The sequence below is a fragment of the Ailuropoda melanoleuca genome, chromosome 6 (assembly GCF_002007445.2).
Source record: "Ailuropoda melanoleuca isolate Jingjing chromosome 6, ASM200744v2, whole genome shotgun sequence".
Taxonomy (NCBI): Eukaryota; Metazoa; Chordata; class Mammalia; order Carnivora; family Ursidae; genus Ailuropoda; species Ailuropoda melanoleuca.
This window is the reverse complement of record NC_048223.1, coordinates 59,240,981-59,259,333: the sequence shown is the minus strand read 5'-3', so window position 1 is coordinate 59,259,333 and position 18,353 is coordinate 59,240,981. Positions and strand designations below refer to the sequence as shown.

General features: G+C 41.7%; 1 protein-coding gene across 1 annotated transcript in view; it reads right to left on the bottom strand.

Annotated features, from left to right (window-relative positions):
* Positions 1-18,353, bottom strand: part of PCNX2 (pecanex 2) — a 296,677-nt gene that overhangs the window by 159,803 nt on the left and 118,521 nt on the right. The window lies entirely within an intron of this gene.

Sequence of the window (18,353 nt, the reverse complement as noted above, 5' to 3'; positions counted from 1 at the left end):
AATGCCAAGTGATGCTGAGTATTTTTTCATGTGTCTGTTGGCCATTTGTATATTTTCTTTGGACAAGTGTCTGTTCATTCTTCTGACCATTTCTTGACTGGATTATTTGGGTTTTTTTGGGTGTTGAGTTTGGTAAGTTCTTTATAGATCTTGGATACTAGCCCTTTACCTGATAAGACATTTGCAAATATCTTCTCCCGTTCTGTCCATTTTCTTTTGGTTTTGTTGACTGTTTCCTTAGCTGGGCAAAAGCTTTTTCTCTTAATGAAGTCCAAATAGTTCATTTTTGCTTTTGTTTCCCTTGCCTTACAAACATTGACTCTGACACGGGATAAGATGGGGTAGAGACATTACAAACTAATGGTACGTGTTTATAAGTCTATTTACGTAATCTTTTCTGAGAATATTTTTTACCTAATCTTTTCCAAAATTGAGTTTAGGATTTATAAGATGTAACATTTAACGTGTGTTCCCACCTCTGAATTCATTATAACAATAATGATAAGAATTGTGTTTCCTAGTGTTAATTGAATCAATGGTTTAAAAAGGTATACGACACATAGACGTGGCATAAGAGATCAACCAGAGGACTGAATGAAATTAGGTACAAATTAAATACAGTCCCCTGAAGAAAGACAACGGTTTGAAATGATAAGAACCCAACACTTCAGGTTTAACACGATAGCAACACAGACATCAGAGATCAATACCCTGTACTCGGGGTGGAAGGGAGAAGAGGGCAGACAATACGTGTCGACACTGTGAGCAGTGTGGGGGGCCCAGGACCCCGCAATCGTCCACCCAGACCTGGCACACCCTCCAACACAAACATAGAAACCTGCAACATATTCAGCCTTTCCGTGACTATTGACAGAATGTACCAATGTCTTCCGAAAGCCGGATCTAATACAGGACTTGGATGCTTTTCTCTCTAGGTTACGATCCCTTAGCTCACCATGTGTTTCATCGGAGACACAGGAGTTGCTCATTCGGCTTAAAATGAAATACACAAATGGATGAGTCACCCGTGTTGGTTTTCTACTTGTGACTGCTAGAATATGCCAGAGAAGCAAGAGCCACACTTGGTAGAGGGAGCGGTGTTGTTTTCACGGGCCTCACTTTCGTAGAAATTAAAATGCATTTCTTTATCTCCCCCAGGGTGAGGGTCTAGCAGCCTGGGAGAGCAGCATCTGGAAGGGAAGTGAGACCAACCATGGAGCGGGCCGCTGAGCCCATGGCTGGACAGGTGGGAGGCGACACTGACCAGCCCCATACACAGCCCTCGTGCAAGCAGCCTCCGCCTCTCAGACCAACTCCTAGCACGCTGCTCTAACTTTCCCAGCGTCCTGAAGTGCGAGACTTCCCTGATTCCCAGCCTTCCCCACCAATTTGCCGGGAATTCCCATCCTCAGTTCCTCTCTGCTCCCTTTGGAGTTTTCTTCCACAAAGCCCTTGCTTCCTGTGTCCAAGGGAAAGGATCCCGGCCTCGGTCCTCAGGCCGGCCCCTACACTCGCACCCATAAAGTCCTCTTACTCCACAGACCTCCCCTTGTTGGAGGAAATGGAATCCTCTCTTGCACTGGTTCCTTCTGCCTTGCCTATAAAGATGCTTTTGCTGACATCTTGAAAAAATAAAAAAAGCCGCCTTTACCCAGTTACCCTTGCAAGCCGCCCCACTATCTCTATCCTGCCATCAGTGCCAGCCCGGCCTTGCAAGTGACCCCCTAGCTTCCTTCACATGGGGCACCTCCCCATGGGGGCAGCACCCCCTCACAGGGTGGGCTTCAAGGTGGGCTGACCTCGATTTGAACCCCAGTCCTGCCACAGAGGAGCTGGGTGGTCTTGGCTATGTCACTCAACATCTCTGAGCACTGGGTTACTTTCCTCTTCTTTAGAAAAGGGACACAATACAACTCCAGAGTGGTTGCAAGGGGACTCTTCCGTACCCCAGGCTATTTTTTAAAGTTTTTGACACAGGAGGGTACAATGCAGCCCCTACTCGGCGACTGAGACCCAGCACACTGAGCCAGAAAGCCGGCCATCCTGAGATGTTTCCTCTCCCTTGTCCCCAGTCAGCTGATCCTCACGTGTCACTGTTACATTTTCAACCCCTGTCCTCCCTTCTTCCATTGCATCCCACTGGGTAAAGCCTCCACAGCCTCTCTCTTTCCAGTTCTACTGCTAATAGCTTCATAGCGGAAGGATTGAACACCAGCCTCCACGTCGCTCCCCCACTCCACAGCCCTTCCAATTTTGTCCTCCACATGGCAAAAGAAAGGTCCTCCTCACCTAAAAAGCACATCAATTGCATTAATGCCCTTCGATCAGTATTTTTCAGTGATTCCTCATTGCCTACCAAATAAATCTACCACACAGGAAGCTACATAAGCCAATTAGCATCTGATCTTAGCCCAAGTTTTCAGCCTCATTCCTCACGGTTAGAATTTGCACAGCTGCAAATCCATAAAGATATTTGCATCGTTCCTCCTGCCTTCACACACAGGGGTCCGTCTGCACAAAGGGCTCTTGTGCTCTGGCCCTACTCCACTCTCCTCCACCTGGTGAACTCCTACCCATGCTTCAGTACCCAGTATAAGAAGTCCTACCTGCCTGGTGCTGGAAGAAGTCCCTCTTCCCAGGCAGACTGGAATTTCCTCTGTGCATCAAAAACACCTTTAAACAATTCTACTTCAACACTTAAGATATCTCGCTTCCGCGAGTTGTAGGCATGGGTAGGACTTGGTCCCTCATCTGAGAGCCGCTGGCCACAGTCATGCTTAGAATGGTCTCCCGAGGAGGGCAGCCTTGCATCTTTCTTTCCCCCTGCAATTGGCACAAATGTCAGGACATCAATACGTCCGTGACTAAGTGAGTGCGAGGTGTCAGTTTTCATGATTACATCAGTCCCTTCTCTGTGACCTGAGAGGAAAGGAATTTTCAGCAAGAAAAAAGGGCGAAGAAATTAAGTAGCTTAGATCAAATGTGGACCAGGCAGTGAAGTGCCACTGACATAATTACACTTTCGGAGGAAAGGGGATTCTGTGACCTTCGAACTCATGTTTCCTTCAAACATCAGCCCTGATAACAGAAAAGTTATTCTGTAGTTTGAGCAATTTCTTCTCTCTTGAGACATGTCCTGGCCCCCTGCTGTGTGCCACACTTGTGAGGAGGGCGGGCACAGGGACGCTGGAGGAAGAAGTCTGCAGTAAGGTATGATGAGCCCTGGGACGGTGTGGCAAGAGGCTCGAGGCACTCACCGAGCAGGAAGCAGGGGCTCAAGTGAGTCAAGGGAGCGGCTTTTAATTGCACAGAAGAAATGCAGGAGTATGTGGTCCTTCTCTAGAGCCTTCTAGACAGGCTAAGCTCTCAGCACTTTGGGCGCCTGTGTGCAGACGGAGCTGCCCTCCTCCATCCTCTGGAACACTCCTGCGCTCCCTGCTCTGGCCACCCACCTAGGGCTTCACACTGGGCTGTTGCAAAAACAAACACAAAAAGTTTTCCAAAAGGGAAAAACCTGCAAAATTCTGCTTCCCTCTATTAATTCCTCTGCATTTGTCTATGCTGTATATTTAATTCACAATTTTGTAAAGGTAGAGGCTTTCCTTTTACACACAGCCCATAAATACGCAAATGCTCAGGGGAAAAATCACTCTGAGAAGGATTGAGTAACCATGACCATGGAAATCACCTTCAGTGCGTGGAACAGAGAAAAGGTCAAGGGAACAAGCATGGTCAGGAGGTGATTTTAGGCTCATCACTTCGTGGAAGAAATGATTCTGTGCAAGGTCCTTCCCTTCTCCATGCCTCAGCTTCCTCTTCTGTGAAATAACAATGGCACCTTTCTTGAAGTATTGCTGTAATGACCTAATGAGGTCTGAAACAGCCTTGCCCATTGCAAAGGAGCATGTCAGAGTCAGTTTCTTACTAACTGGAAAAGAAGGAGTACCCGTGATGTGAGGACCATCGTCCTCACAGACAATAAATCAAATCCGAACTACATCTATTTAAACAATCAAGTTTACCTACTTTACCCGCCCAATATCCCTTACCTAATCTTCTCTCATTTATTCTCGATTTAAGGAAATCTCTCCAAGGCAAACAGGAAAGGTCCGTACTGAGGGACCCTCCCTCCTTACCTACTAAAATAGCAATCGGTAGAAAAGCCCGTGGAAAGTAAAAATACCGAGTCAGAAACGGTGGAGTAGGAGGTGAGTGATGTCCCTGTTCCTTCTACTTCCCAGCGTTTGTCTCTGTGTTTACGAATCTGTGTGACTGTTTGATTGACATCTGATCCTTCCACTGGGCCCAGCCCATTGACAGCAGGGACCCATCTGCCTTACCCCAGCATGGTCCCAGCACCTCGGGTGAGCCCCCAGCCCTGAAGGACATTTAATAAATATGGATGGAAACAATGCAACCGTTACTCCCTTATGATATAATGCAGACCTAAGAAGGGGAATGGCACGGATCTGCTAAGTACTACAAGTACACAGGATGTCCATCTTGTGCAGTGCGCAACAGTAGCGGGAAGTTTGGGCTCTGGCGTGGGACTCTTCCACCCTAACTCAGGCGATTATTTGCACTAAGACACTGAGCAAGCCACAAAGCCTCGGTTTCCTTATCTAAGATAATTTCATAGTGCACACGCCCTAGGCTTGTTGTAAATATTATATGAAATACTATGTGTAAAGTACTTGGAGTAGCCAGTATAAAATGCTCAATAAATAGATTACTATAATCTTTACAAAGTTACTGCCTCAGTCCAATTGGGCTCTATAACAAAATATCAGACTCATAAAGAACAGAAATGTATTGCTCACGGTTCTGGAGGCTGGGACATCCAAGAGGGAGACACCGGCATATGTGGTATCTGGCTAAAACCTACTTTTCCTTCAGAGCTGGCTCCTTCTTGCTGTGTCCTTACACAGTGGAAGGGGTGAGGGGGTTTCTTGGGCTTCTTTTATAAAAGCATTAGTCCTGGGGCACCTGGGTGGCTCAGTCAGGTAAGCATCTGTCTTCGGCTCAGGTCATGATCCCAGGGTCCTGGGATCCAGTGTCGAGTCAGGCTCCCCGCTGAGCAGGGAGCCTGCTTCTCCCTCCCCTTCTGCCCGCCTCTCCCCCTGCTTGTGCTCCCTCTCTCACTCCCTGTCAAATAAATAAATAAAATCCTATAAAAAAAAAAAGGTTTAGTCCCATTCATGAGGGCTCATGACCTAAGCACCAACCACACCCCCACCTCCTAATACCATCACCTTGAACACCAGGATTTCAACTAATGAATTTTGGAAGAACACAAACATTCAGACCACAGCAGATACATAAGAGGACTAAGAACAGCAGTAAAAATCACATTTCCTGAAAAAAATTAAAACTGACCTTTAGTTCTTCTCCATGAGGCAAAAAGAAAAATGATTTTTGTAGCTCCCCTTTATCCAGTTTCTAGAGCCCAGACAGAAAATAGGGAAAGAGGAACCCATCCACAAGACATGAATGGGACCTGGCCAAGACGTGGCATCAGTATCCCAGGCTGCACTGTCTGAAAGGACAGGAAACTCTCATTGATTATTTGAAGCGTCTGGTGGTAGACATCTGTATTCACTCCTCCATACATGAGATTTCTTTTAAGCATAACCAATGGCTTCAGGCTAACCTGTCCGACCCGAGCAGATGGCAGTCTGGCCACGGGGGTGGGACAGAAGGAATGAATCCTTCCTTCAACAGTGTAAAAGCAGAGAGATGACAGAAGGGCATCCATATCCCTCCCAGGATAAGGGTTGGATGAAGCATGGCAAGGAGTCCATATTCCAGGCACAGTTATGCACGTGTTCCCGCCCGACCTCAGCTCTTCACACAACTGAGTCTTAGAACCTGGGCTTACCTAAACTTTGACAGATTGTAGAAAGGCAGACTGCCTGGATCTTCCTCAGCTCTCTACTAGGAACAGCCTCAACCCCAAGTTCTTAACCTTGTTCTCATTTTCGACAGATACAGATATAAATATAGATACACAGATATAGATCCCTCTCTCACTCTTACTCTCTCTCACTCTCGCTGGATATATATATATAGCTACTTGGCTACTTGGATATCAAAATGAGTTATTCTTTCATGTTCAGAGTGTCAAAATTTGCAAAACCATGCCATCTTCAGGAAAGATTATTTTAGCTTTAGAAGAGATCTCATAGCTGAGCAAGACTCACCCCTTCAAATTATTGATCAAGTAAGAAGCCAGGAAGAAGGGGAAAGACTTACCCAAGGTGGCAAGTTGAGGATGAAGCCCCTAGTTCAGTGCTGTTACTGTATCCTTTACGACCCTAAATGTTTAGACAGCTCATTGTGCAAAATATGTGCATATCTCACCACCTTCCATAAAAAAAGGTTAGGACTTTTTATATGATCACTAAATTAAAAGTTCCCGGCTTTACAGGCTGTGTTATTCATGTATTCATAAAGGTGCTAGACCTCTCCTAAGGCAACTGCCTGTTTGAGGGCCTGAGGTAACACAGCAGAGCAATAGCCCCGAAAAGGGACCTGGGAGGAGCTCTGGGGCAGCCTCATGGAGGACGAAGAAAAGAAGTGGGTTGCAAATGACGACAAGGAATAAACCTGGGGAGTGTGCTCCAAGTCACGGAGGGATGCGATGTTTCCAGGGGCCTGGGTAAGCTGCAGGGTGGGTAAGGCTGGGTGTCATTCTAAAGGTACAGCTCCTAAGGCACAGGTGAAGATTACAGGAACAGACGGGAGAATGGGAAACAGTTAAGCTTGGAGGAAATACGTGGAAGGGAAAGGACCTTTGCAGTTTATCGTCCCATAACTCTCTGCACTGGGAAGAGGGGCAGCGGGGTGCCACTGACTGAAGATCAAACAAGCGGGCATATGCTTCTGCATTAGCAGTGGAATGTGAACATGCTGTAAGGAAGGACTTCCTGACACTGATGAACACATAAAGTTACAATTAGGGAGACATTAGCATTTCCTTTTCACACATTATGTTAAAGCACAGATCTTTTCCTTGGAGAGCAAAGACTGAAGCATGTCTGGAAGGGAAGGGGGGAAGGAAGAGCTTACTGAAAGCTCTCTTTATGCTTTTCTTGCATAGAACAGATTATTGCCTAACAGCTCCACAATTTACCACACACACACACACACACACACACACACACGTAATAAACAAACTGAGTATGAGAAGAAATTATCCAGAATTATTTTATAGAATTAAGATGGGGTGGGAACAAAATAAATTGCCTTTGTCCCATTTTTTATTCCTTTCTCCTTAATCTTCTGATTGCTGCCCAGGCTGTCCCCTTGCTAATCGCCACCCCCTGCTTCTCTCCCTGCCCAGTCTCACAGGCAGGAATGCCCTGCCCTGCCCTGCCCTGTGGAAGACCAACAGGGGGATGGATAGCAGCTTTCCATGGCATCGGGAGCAATCCCAGACACATTTCTGGGAGGAGCTGAGCTTGTCAAGTCAGAGATAAGAAAAGAAATGCACTTGGGGATGTTTTTGCTTTAATCTTTATTGGGGGGATAGAGAGGGAAATATTGACATTTAAGGAAGAAGAGAACAACTGACCTGAAGAGGACTTTTGAAAGAAAATGATCAAATGCACTGTGTATTTTATCTGTAAGGTTAGTTCAGTTTCATTTCCATGAGAGAAACAGGACATTAGAGGCAAAGTACTGACTCACGCTGCTAATGGATTTTTGTCAGTAAACTTCTCTATTTTAAACATATATGTATTAATCTCTAATTTTATATATGTTATTTATTTGTTATACTTACAGACACAAACATACATATGTACATGGACACCCTATATATATAAAAATGTGTGTTTGTGTCTGTGAGTATAACAAATAAATCTTTTATATATATATAAATTTTATATATAAAAATATATTATACCTTATATTATATCCTATATATATATAAACTTTATGTAGCATAAATCTTTATATATAAATTTTATATATAAAATATATATATGCAGGAAGATTTTGGAGGGAGATAAGGTTTTAAACAATCTATCACTCACTGATAATGAAGTATATACCATGTGACAGTTTGCTTCAAAATTAACATCCCTAATTGCTTGGAGATGCGTCTCAAGGGCCCCTGAATTGGGAATGATACGGATTGATGAGTGCTGTCTTCATAAAACTCCCACAGGTTTTGAGATATTTTTATGAGGTAGAAATAAAACTGTCTAATAGTCCTACAATTCTATGGTAGATTTCGCATGCATTTGGGAATTCTTTTGATGAAATGCATGGGGAACTTCAACTTCTCTCTGAAGAGAGCCTCAGTTTCAACATTTTTTTTCTTGGGATTGTCAGACATCTGTACAATGGAATTTACAGAGAAGATTGAGGGTTTGGTTATAAAATGAATGCAAACAGACCAAATTCTCACTTGGCTAAGCCCTTCATATCAGGTTCACACACTTTCTTTTTTAAGGAAACGAATGGATTTTCTTAGCCCATTAAACATGGGGGGCAGTTCCAAGATCCAGGCTTTCATACATCCTAAAATAAGAATTAGATCATATCGCTTCGACTCTGTTATAAGTCCTATTTCTCCATCTGTTTTTGACAAGAATCTCATCTTGAAGTAAAAGGAACTCTGTGCACCTAAATTCCAGAAATTTGGTAAGATCAGGTATATCTCCCAGTAATTGTACTGTGTGCCCTGTTCATCCTCCACGTATAGCTCACAGGCCCCCATGCGACCGGCACTTGTGAGCACGCACAGGGCACATTGTGGGCTCCCCCTGCACCCAGAGCTCACCTCACAGCAGCCCATGTCGATGTCCCTCTCAGATCTCCAACACTCTGTGCGCCCCCCACCCAGAGCCCCCCGCTGAGTCTAATTCATAGTCAGTAATCACTGTGTGTTCAGTAAATCAATGAACGATCCTATTAACAAATATGACAAAACAGACTTCGTGGTTTACTAAAAATAGAGTTTTCTTATTTCGCATTCTGTTTCATTTTGGTGAAAAACGTCATATGCTTATGATTCAAGAAAATAGTTTTAGGAATAGGCACTAGGGAAAAATGAGATCACGAATTAGCAAGACAGATGGATAGGTGCCATTCATGGAAATCTGTCTGTATCGACATAGATAAATATAGATAAATACACATGTGCACGAATATGTATACTTTTTGAAAAATTTCAACATTTACTATCCTTCTCATAGCTTTCTTCTCTGTTACCTGTATTTACGCATTCCAAACGTTTGCAGAATTCCTTTCATGTAACAGTGACTTTGTATTGGATATAAAAAGAAGCCTATGTAAATCAAAGTCCGTGATTTTGAGGAGCTGGGAATGCTGGAATGTTCACACCAACAGCAAAAACTACAGTAACGGTTCCTATATATTGAGCAATGACTCGACTGGACACTTTACAAGTATTATCACATTTCGTTCTCAGCGCAACTTACTTAAAGAGGAGGAAACAGAGTTTTATATTTTACGAGCTGTTGTGGTGAGTATCTATGTTTTCAACATAGAAATGATTACATACAGAGCCAATGAATATTGAGTGAACACCAAAGGGACAATATTGCCCACAGGATTTTGGAAGAGAGAAAAATATAGTTCTCCTGGCATGGCTGGGAAAGGTATAGATTTCCGTGTCTACTGGGATGGCCACAGCTCATGCTCCACGCCTTGCATTTTCTGTTCCATGGACCCGCCCCTCTCCCTATCACTCCAAATTGGATAGTCACTGAATCTTACCAATATTGATTTCAGTACATTTCCTGGATTTGACCATTTCATACTCTGTGCCTACCACCAAAACCTCAGTCCAGATCTTCACTCAACAATTGCAATTCCATTTTGGACAACTGAGCTATCATTATTCTTCTTCCTGCTTTCCCCCAAACAGGGTCAACTGCCACTGTCAACGTCAACCAACCCATGTTTGAAGGTCATGATAAGCCAGTGTTAATTGGGTTTACAGACCAATCGTGCCTTTTTAACTTCCTAGGAAAGGCAGTATGACAGAAAGCACAGCTGCCTAATACACATTTATTTCTCCTTTCTTCACCACAAGCAATAACCTCCTTACCAGTTGTTCAGACAGCTAAAAAATTGGTAATTCCCATTCACTTGCAGCTAGAAGTGACATGATTTTAATTAAAAAACATAATCTGAAGTGCAGTATAATAAAAACAAATGAAAACTTGGATTTCATTTTCAAACTTCTTACTATTAACATTATTGTCATTATGTTCATCATCATCATCATAACCATCAACTAGTTATGCTAATAATAGCATCTGTATTAGTTTCCTATTGCAGTGTAACAAATGACCACAAACTTCGTGGCTTCAACACCACAAACGTATGATCTCGTGGTGTCCAGGGGTCAGGAGTCCTCACACAGTGTGGCTGGATCCTCTGTTCAGGGTCTCCCAAGACTGAAATCACAGTGTTGGCCAGGCTGCGGTCTTACCTGAGCCTCGGGGTCTTCTTCCAAGCTCACTAGTGGTGGGCAGAATTCAGTTTCTTGCAGCTAAGTGACTAATGTCCTCGTTCTCTTGCTGCCTATCTGCTGGGCTCCACTTTAGCTCAGAGAGGCCACTCTCAGGTCCTTGACATGTGGCCCTCTCCAGCAGCGGTTCACAACATGGCTGCTCACTTCTTCCAAACCAACAGCCGAGGCTCTGCTGGCTTCTTCTAGCTCCGACCTCTAGATCCTCTTTTAAGGGACATGTCTGATTACATCAGACTCATCCAGACTACCACCCTTTTGATTTAGTCGGCAAATCCGTCCGACTTTGCCAGATAAGTAACCTAATCACATCCGATCAAACTCACAGGTCCCACCTCCACTCGGGGCCGGAAATCATCGAGAATAGGCACACCAGGGGCAGGAGTCTTGAGGCAATTTTAGAATTCTGCCCACCACACCATTTAATGAGAACCCTTGAGCTAGGTACTTTATATACATTGTCAATTTAATTTCATTTACTTCTGACAACATTCATATGAGGGTAGGTATTTCTAATCCATTTTACAATTGAAAAAACAATGTGAATGAGCCATGTGCCCCCAGGCAAATAATGTAAGCTCTCTGTGCTTCACATTCACGGCTGGAATACAGAAATGCTATTATCTACGTCATGTATCACATAGAGCTGTAATAAAGGGCAAATGAGAAAACGCTTGGGAAATTATTTCAAAAATTAAAGTCCCGTAGACCTGCAAGGTATCTTATATGCCTGCAAATTGTTCTTTGGACTAAAAAATATATTTACACTTCAAATGTGCTGAAGAGGGTGGCACGGAAGTAAGCCTAAAAAGATACAAGATCTGGGATCTGGGATATGTGAGTGAGGAACTTGATCTCTCGCTGGACCCACATTTTCTCATAGTAAATAATAAAATGCAGGGACTGGACTAGAGGATATCTCAGGTCCATTTCAAAACTAAAACTATTCTAGAACTCTGAGTTTGCTTTACATCTACAATTAGATTTTAAATCCTGAATGCAGGGGAAATGTCACTGTTTTAGCTGCAACCCTGTGTACAGAGAAAAATATGGCAAAACCTCTCCCACAAGCAGTTGTTAATGATGCTAGGAAACATTAAATTATAATAATGTGCCTCAACCTCTGGGCCCCCTTGCCATCAATAAAATAGAATCTCTTTGTAAGGGGGAAAAAAAAAAAACCCAGAAATCCTGGTTTATCCAGACATATAGAAAGCCTAGCTAATTAACTACTGAGCCATTTCTCCAGGAAGCAAATATTCTGGTTGTTTCTGTATATCACTGTCAAATATTTTAGTCAAAGAAGAGTCCATTTCTATGTTACTTGCTACCATGTTGGATGATTCAAAGAGAATATGAAATTAAAGAAGGAATCAAATTTTTCCCCTAATTAATATTCCAGAAAGCAAAATTAACTCACCCTCCCTCAATCTCCTTCTATCAAGTGAGAATAACAAAAATCAGAATAATAAAAATCAGGGACATAAATATACACCAAGACCCATATAAAGAAATATAGCTTTGGCAAGGCAGGTGACATGCAGAAACTGTTCACAAGGGCTCATCAATCCAGCATGGCATAGCAGAGAAAAAAGGGGAAAAAAATCAATTCCAGCAATGCAAAGAGTAAGCATAAAAGGCATAAACAAAAGCATTGTTAAACAAGAAGTGGAATCACAGCTTTGGGTAAGTGTGTTAGGCCGAAGATGGGCGAACTTTTCTTTTTTTCTGAATGACTCCCTTGCCAATTTGCTAACCACATTCTTTCAATTCACAGCATTTGATAGGTGCTTCATTTTAAAGTGGAGAGTCAATCTATGACCCCCCAGAAAACTCAAGACTTACAAATAAGAAGGGAGAAATGCAAGTTGCTCTTTTTTACCAAAAGGTCTTTTCAAAATACTGTATAGATAGAACATTAAGATTCTGTAACAACAGATCCTATGATTTATCACAAGAGATGCGTGTTTTATGCTGAGCAAAGGAAGTCAATACCTCTCTAAGATGAAATAAACCTTTCCAAAGTACCCCAGTTCCACCCGGTAAAAAGCCTGTTTCCGCATCTAAGTAAACCCCAGAGCCTCTGGAGTGTTCATTCCCACCACACAGCTAGCAGTGCACTTGAAAATGGAATCTATTTACTCTGATCCAACAGTTACTTAGGCTTATAGCATGCCATGAGCAGGAAGGGAAACAGAAATAAACAAAAGTCTCAGCCCAGGATCATGAATGAATTTAATCTCTGGGGCCAGTTTTTTTTTTTTTTAAGATTTTATTTATTTATTTGACAGAGATAGAGACAGCCAGCGAGAGAGGGAACACAAGCACGGGGAGTGGGAGAGGAAGAAGCAGGCTCATAGCGGAAGAGCCTGATGTGGGGCTCGATCCCATAACGCCAGGATCACGCCCTGAGCTGAAGGCAGACGCTTAACCGCTGTGCCACCCAGGTGCCCCTCTGGGGCCAGTTTTGATCACTTGCACTGTCTGGGCAGCCTGTGGCCCTGTGGACCTCACTGAGAACAATGTTGTGATCAGTTAAGCAATGGCGGATAGGAAGGAGTCAGGAGAAGGTGAGGGAATGATGACAAATTAATCACAACTCGGAAAACATCTGTCTTTTTCAGTGCCAGATTTCTTCAATAGTTTCTGAAACCCTCCAAGAATTTTGGAGGAAAAAGTCATTTGACAATCCCAGGAGTGTATATTACTTTGGATAATATTTGAACTGGTAATAAGGAGCCTTCAGCACTTGTCAAATGAAATGGGTTTTTCAGAGCATAAACTTCTCCTTTAGAAATTAATCGAAGAAGTCCCATGAGCTGTTCCTTTGTAAAGAGCATCTGGAGGTTGGAAGAATATTCTGTCTTCCATAGATTCAACCATGATTCTATTAACATGGGTTATTTTTCTCTATCAAAGGAGGCCTACCTGCCCAAAAGCATGAGGCACAAGACATAGGTTTGCTCTAAGTCAAAGATTTAAGCAGATGTGACTTAACAGAGAAATATCTAGCATAACTCAGCTGATGGAGAATCACAAAGTTATGTTTTGGATTTGACCACTAGAGTGATTTGGGAAGTCAACGGGTGGAATGTCTTAATGCTTTTGTTTTCATATCCACTGGGGTCAGAAGCTCATCTGTGGCACTCAACATCTTAGGGTAGATGAGTTTCTGTAAATTCCCTTCATGTTACCACTATTTGTAGGACACACAATATGCCCACTGGATCAAAAGCATGCATTTTTAGCCTTACAATTCAACAGTTTCAGTAACTTTGATAACTGCCCAGAGATCCGATCTCCTCTCTCACTCACCATTAGTAGGTTAATTTCCTCACCACCTAGTCCACCTGCCATGCTCATTCATTCCTAACTCTGATGAAAATGGTTCACATGCTTGACTGCATGCTCTTATGGCAAAGTTCTTGGGCTAAAGACAAAATGTTTGAAGGCTCTGCTGAACAACCACCTTCTCTGACCAACTTTTCCTTTTCTGATCATCCACAGCTTATCATCATTTTTGAACTGACTTCTCCTTTCCTATCTCTATAGGACTCGGCCCAGTGATTTCTAAAGAAATAAATATATGTTGGCCAGCAGTGGATGCAAACTTTTCAGCTCCTACATGTTACAGAAAACTTGCATGTTCCCATTTCCATCAACCAAAGAAAATTACACGTACATCAGATGCTGTTTGTTAATCAGGGTTGCAAAGAAGGGTAGAGAAGTGTGGGGTCCTGGTCAAAATGGCATTAAAAACACAGGGAACTAGCTTTCCCCTTCCCATGAAATGTCTAATAAAATAGTCAAAAAGGGAAAAACATAAATCGGCGCTAGGAACCAGAGAAGGGACTTGTACATAAGCCACAGGCTCTAAGGACTTATATGCCAGACCTCATCATAGAGAGGGGACTACACTGAAGAAAGGTTTGGAGGTTGACACATGACCCCAGCTCCCACTTTCCACTTGAGAGAGAGAGAGAGTAGTGTAGTGGGGGTAGTAAGCAGGAAGAGATCTCGATCATCCCCTGCGGGCATCACCTAACTCAGAAGTGGGAGAGCTGGAGTTGAGGTCAGCCATGGGGCTGAGAGGCTACCTGACACTTGGACTTGCACATCTGTGGACTGGCAGTGTTTGCAGACCCCCACTGTCTTGGAAGCAGTGGGTTTTATTTGGCCAGTTTATGGGTGGGGATGTTGGAGTAAAAGGCATGAAGTAGAGAAGAGCATTGTCCCAGGTGTTCTACAAACACAGCTACTACTTGTGATGAAGCTACCTGATATCACTATCTAAAACTCCAGCCACACAACACTTTACCAGGGGAAATTATACCTGAACTGCTAGTATCTTCCTGGAACATGCTTCATTTTGCTTTATCCTCTTCTTGTATTTTAGACCTGAGGTACCTGGAAATATTGTTTGGGGAGCCTTAAAATTTTCTGGCAGAAATCAGCTCAATTCCTACCGGGCTATAAGATAGAGATCACAAAATCTAATGTCCACCTGAGCAGACAGGTGAAATAAATGCAATATCTGGGTCTGGTGTAAGAGCAGATAGCAGGGGATGATGAGATCTGTGAGCGTGGGGCAGCAGTGACTCACTATTCTGTTTCAGCAGGGTGTTACCATGTGGGAATGTGGGCCCAGTGGTGCCAGAGCTTCAAATTCCTTAAGTAGGAGAATCGTATTTTTTATATCAAGTGGTCTAATTTTAAATGTTGGTTATAAACTAATTTTAACACTAAGGGCTAAAAACAAAACACATCTGTAGATGGAATAGAGCAATAGTAGGTTCTCAAAGCAAACCTGGTGAAGAAAAGAGAAAATATAAGACAAACAAAAGGCACACTTCAAATGAGGTATTTCTCTAAAGGGACCACTTAAAGAAGCTTTCTGAAACATATTTACTTCAAAAAAATAAAACAATAATTTTAGAGAGGATCTGATTCAAAAGATTAAAAAGTATATGAGCACATTAAAAGTAAGCAAGCAATTACGAAGAAGGAACAACATGAACACCATGTTGTTGGAGTTGAAAATACAAACTTCAATAAAATTAGGATAATAATAGTACTCATCTCATGGGGATGCTGTGTAGATTATATAAAGTTTGTAAAATAATTAGTAGTTTCTAGTTCATAATAACTTCTTAATAAATACTTATTGTAGTTGTTGCTTTACCCTTGAGAAACTCTAGAAACTGTACCAGATATCAAAGGAAAAATATAAAAAGAGGAAATTCATAAAAAAAGAAATAAAGACAACAAAATTCTATGAAAAACTAAAATAAAACTAAAATAACTAAAACTAAAATAATATGTAAATAAAATCAATAATGTCATTAATCAAAAAAGAAGAGCAAGAGACTTTTCCCATTTCTAAGTCTTCAGCATGACAAGTGAAAATGGACATGATGTCCAGAAAACCCAACAACGACCCAAGCCTAGTTATAGTTTATTACTTTTCTTTGAAACTTTAGAAGATAAGGAAGAATTCTATAAAAATCCAGGAAAAATTTAAGTTGGTCTCAGTCTTGTTCCCAAAACAAAATATTGAAGAGTGATGCCTCCACTTTGGATGTAGCAATCCACAAGAGTATGGCCCACACTGTGACAACAAGAAAATACCATGTAATTTATAAAATCTCAACTACAAAATAACTATAATTATGCCCTAAAGGAGCTAGGAGTTGGTGGACAATATTCATAAATATGAACATAAATATGTATAAACAGGTGAGTAATTACAACCATATATATGGAAACTATATATAGGAGTCAAATGGAAATGCTAGGGATAAAAAAGCATGCCATAAGAGATTTAAAAATTCCTTTGCTTATCTTATCATCAGAGTTGACACAGTAGAGAAAAGAATTAATGAACTTCCAGATAGGCCAATAAAAATTCTGCAAAAGAAAATCCAAAGAAAAAGAGAGGGGGAAAAAAGAACACAGCATCCAAAAGATGTAGAACGATATTGAATCATCTAACATATGTATAATTGGAGGTCCAAGAAGAAACAATATACAGAATGAGGCAGAAGACATATTTGAAGACACGATGGCTGAGGATTTGGAAAAATCAATTAAAAAAAAAAACAGATCAAAACAATTAGGGAACATAAGGTAAAATAAAGAACAAACACCATAAACTTAGTCACATTACTGTCAAGCTGTTGAAAACCAAAAGAATCAGAAAATCTTGACGATGGCCGAAGAAAAAAGAAACATTATTAACAGAGATACAAATACTAGAATAACAGATTTTGGGGAAAAAATTATACAATCCAAAAGAAAATGGGACAACATATTTAAAGTATTGAAAGGGAAAAAGCAGAATTCTCTACCAATGAACATATCTTCAAAAAATGAAATCAATATGAGGAATGTTTCAGACAATATGTGAAAGAATTCACTATCAGTAGATTTGTACTGTAAGATTTCTTAAAGGAAATTCTTCAGACAAAAGGAGAACGACATCAAATAGAAAGATGGATATGTGGGCCACCACTTTCCATGTGCGGGTCCAGCAAAAGGGCAGAAACGTGGTGACCTCTGCTTTCCCCCATGGAGGATAAGTGAGGGTGCACACGGCAGGAGTCTGCAGAGTTTGGCACACACAAAAGAGAAGATGGCTTATCCCTGAAGGTTTACCAAAGAGAGAGGACTGCAAACTTTCCACGCCAGGGCTGGAAATCGGGGACAGCCATTTTTATATTCATCCCCTAAGGAAGCACGGAAAGCCTTCAGGAAACAAAAGCCACATAGAGCAACCAGAAGCAGCTTACACTGAGCCCGGCCCTCTGACAAGGGGCAGCATGACTTCACCTGAGCAAAGACACCTGAGAAGCAGCATAGCAGTCCCCTCCCCAGAAGACCAGCTGGAACAACAGGTGAACACTAAGTTTACAGAGCACACAGGACTGCAAAACTCCAGCACTGGGGGAACATAGTATATAGAATTTGAGGATTTTTCTCATGACTCATGTAACTTTCAGTTTTAAATTTTCCTTTTTTCTTTTTTTTTCCCTTTTCAACTAGTTTCTTATTTTATCAACTCTTTGTTTTTTAGTCTTTAACTTTCATTTTTTACATTTACATTTTATAGATATATTCTTTGTTTTTGGCTTCTTTTCACTGTATTCAATTTTATTTTTGTATATATATAAGTTTTGCTTTCTTTACAATTTTGTGATTTAGTGTCTTCTAACAAACAGACCAAAATACATCCAGGACCAAGTAGATCACCCTGTTTTGTCTTCCTGGGAGATTATATCCCCACCCCTTTTCTTTTTCATTTTTTTTTTCTTTCTCTTTTTTGGTTTCTGACCTCTTCAGGGTTGACTAGTGTGTAGACCACTTGGGTCATGGTTGATATTTTTTGAGTTTGTCCTCTCATTCATCCATTTGTCTCTGAGCAAAATTACTAGAAGGAGGAATTTACAACAAAAGAAAGAATGCTGTCTGCCACAGATTTAACTGATACAGATAAAAGTAAAATGTCAGAGCTGGAATTCAGGATAATGATTATAAAGTAACTAGCTGGCCTTGAAAAAAGCATAAAAAACACTAGGGAATCTCTTACTACAGAAATAAAATCTAATCAGGCCCTAATTAAAATGCTTTAACTGAAATGCAGTCTAAATTGGATGCTTTAACAGCTAGGGTAAGTGAGACAGAAGAGAGGGTCAGTGACATAGAAGACAAGTTGATGGAAAGGAAGGAAGCTGAGGAAAAGGGAGAAAAACAAATAATGGACCATGAGGGGAGGCTGTGAGAAATCAGTGTTACCATAAAGCAAAACAATATTAGAATTATTGGGGGTCCCTGAAGAAGAAGAAAGAGA